Source organism: Nicotiana tomentosiformis, chromosome 2, assembly GCF_000390325.3.
Source record: "Nicotiana tomentosiformis chromosome 2, ASM39032v3, whole genome shotgun sequence".
Taxonomy (NCBI): domain Eukaryota; kingdom Viridiplantae; phylum Streptophyta; class Magnoliopsida; order Solanales; family Solanaceae; genus Nicotiana; species Nicotiana tomentosiformis.
Genome location: NC_090813.1, coordinates 29,845,907 through 29,848,844, shown reverse-complemented (window position 1 = coordinate 29,848,844; position 2,938 = coordinate 29,845,907). Strand labels below are relative to the sequence as shown.

The following is a 2,938-nucleotide window of genomic DNA, read 5'->3' as shown; positions in this document are numbered from 1 at the left end:
AGTATATAAATCTTAAAGGTACGGGGGTAGTAGTTCAGTGGAGTTTCGCATCCAAGGACGAGCGACCAATGGCTGACATGCATTCAATGCCATTATGTCTTGAGTGACGAGATGTTTCGGTTATTTTGTCATTTTTGTCACGGTGCATCGAAGTAAGAATCGGAAGCTCATGTCGTTTCTCGTCATTCACTCTCCAAAAAATAAGGGGAATATCTGTATACGGATGAAATCGAGCTCATGGTGCATCCTAGTCTCCGACAAAACAAGCCAAGCTTAAGACATGGCAAGAAGGGACCGAAATCAAGCCAAAGTCCCACCAGTCCAGAACCCGGGGGCATGACGCCTGCCTTCGAGAATATCGAGGTCATGGTCCCGGAATCGGTCCTAGCCTAGAACGACTTCGAAGAACATTGCCAGACAATCCAGCATAGCCAACAGAGGGCCGAAATATCCGTGAGCGGCTGAATATTACGACGGGGATCTCGGCACGTATCGATAAGGAACCGGCAGTCAGTAAATCAAAAGATCTTTACCTTTTATAGAGTTGTACGTAAAATAGGACTCCCCTACTATATAAAAGGGGTCTGATAATTCATGAAAGATATTGTAACACGCACTCAAAAGCAATTATATTATTATTTTCTTTGTCTCCAGCTCTTGTTCTTTTTCATCTATACCGGTCTTGGTGAGCTCGATTCAAGAGTGGCTATTTCATTAAGGCTGAAACTATCCAACTCGTGTGGTTTGAATTTATTTTATCTTTGTTTATTCAATAGCAACTCAATTTATCGCTTTGTATCAAATTAATCCGCGTATCCTTAAAATCACTTATAAATTTAGACTAAAAATATAATAATATTATCTACAACTTACAATTTTCGACTCATGCAGATTACTTGCAACACGTCAATCAAACTATGAGCGGATTACTCTGACAAGTTCTCAGCAAAGTTACTCTATTAGAGATGAGTTAGGCAAATAAATTGTACTATTTAAAACTATTAGGGATTTAGTTCAGTGTACGTAAGTGAGTTTAATTTAGTATTAAAATTATATTTACCTTATTTTTTTGTGTTGCATTTACCACGATATTGTTTGTTAAATAGGAATATAACTACTGGATTACGGCAAAATTGGTGAATTTGGAACTTGAACGAGGATGGTCATACTTGGCATGCAACAAGTGTACTAAAAAGGTTGATGAAGTTGGAAATAAATACTTGTGTAAGAAATGAAATGAAGATGAATGTTCTGTTGGTCACAGGTTATTACTATATTATATAGATTTTAAAATATATAAAAAAGAAATGAATAAGGTTAATCAAAATTGAGTTGCAGGTATAGACTTCAAGTTCGCTTTATGGATGGAACCGTTTTTATCTCATTATTGCTTTGGAATCGCGAGGCTATGCAACTTATAGGGAAGTCCGCAAAACAATTGAAGCAAGGATTAGTTGAGGTATATAGTAAACTTAATTAGGTTGTCAATTCTAATATTTCTAAGGTATGAAATTTGGTGTAGACTTTCGTTGCGGATGCTGATTGTTCTTATCCAAGTGAACTGGACGATATTCTTTATAAAAAATTCATGTTCAAGGTTATTGTTAAGCAATCCAATATTGAGTCATAGGACGAAGTCTACACTGTTGTTAAGATTACTGATGATGATGATGATGATCTTCTAAAAGAATACGATCACTGTTTATTCGAAGACACTGTTACTGTAATGATGTTTACTCACAAAGCTCCTAATACATTTAGGGTAAAATTTAAATATAAATACTTTTACCTTAATAAGATGAATATTTTTTCTAATGTTTAACATGATTTTTTGATGGACAAAGCTCAAGTGGAGAGAATGTTTTCGGGGTAATTTTCATGAATTTAAAACTATTATAACATTATTAATTATTTAGTAAAACAATATTAGTCAAAATTATGTAATCATGGGTAGTATTGTTCTCCGGCTGCTATTCAATTTTTTCTATTTTTGTATGATCTTATGGCCGAAAGTCAAATGAAGTCTGTTTTACAAACTTCCATCAAGAAAAGCGTATCAGAAAGTGGATCGTCGTCCGTGTTAGAAGATGGTGATGATTGCAATGCAAAAATATCTCCTTTGAAGACGTATGACAAGAGAAGTAGATCTGTTAATAACGCATCAGAAGTAGTAGCAGATGACGACTTGAATTGTCAACTCTTTAGTAACAAGGTTCGCAGAGACATTAAGAAAGAAAAAAAGCCATGATTGGCTTTACTGAAATGACTTTAGCTATGCAATGATATATTTTGTTTCCTAAGCAGCTTTAGAAAGGAAAGATTTTTATTATTTGTGCAAGTTATTTCTGGAGTAAAATTCGTGCAAATATTGATCTAGATTCATCTTTATTAATCATGAATTTAATTAGTAGTTATTTGAATCTTTCTGTTAATATTTTTAATGTAACATGTTAGTTATTTCAACTAATCGTCGTTGAATGAATGTGCTGGTGAATTTTGATTTCTGAATAATTTAATCCATTCCAGAAAGATTTGATAGTTATCAACGCATAGCGTGAAGTTGTTGTTCAGGTAGTTATGTGTGCGCAACAAGGTTCTGTACAATACATCTGTACTTTAGCTGAACCGACATTGTCTAAACTCTAAAGTTAGAATGCGAAATTAAATTCAATATTTTACCCTGATTGTTCTGCTTGCTGTTATCTGACACAAAAGTAGTTGTGCATGTGTACTCCGTCTATGATATAATGCAGTTCCTTTGTCATGTGTTAAAGATAATGTTGACCTTTAAAATCGAACAATCGAATTCCTTCACTATGTTCCTCTCTGTCGTGTTGCTGATGCCTCAGAAAATTGCTATCTGCTTCACAATTGGTTGTGCATTCATTATTGGCTCATTCTTTTGCTGTCAAAGGTCCAAAGAACCAGCTCACACACA

General features: G+C 34.6%; 1 long non-coding RNA gene across 1 annotated transcript; it reads left to right on the top strand.

Moving 5' to 3' along the window:
- The first annotated feature begins 891 nt into the window (after positions 1 to 891).
- LOC108949124 (uncharacterized) lies at positions 892 to 1,665 on the top strand. The gene is made up of 4 exons (XR_001973922.3): positions 892 to 1,027; positions 1,107 to 1,264; positions 1,339 to 1,459; positions 1,523 to 1,665. It is a non-coding gene; the product is annotated as an uncharacterized lncRNA (long non-coding RNA).
- The last annotated feature ends 1,273 nt before the right edge of the window (positions 1,666 to 2,938 follow it).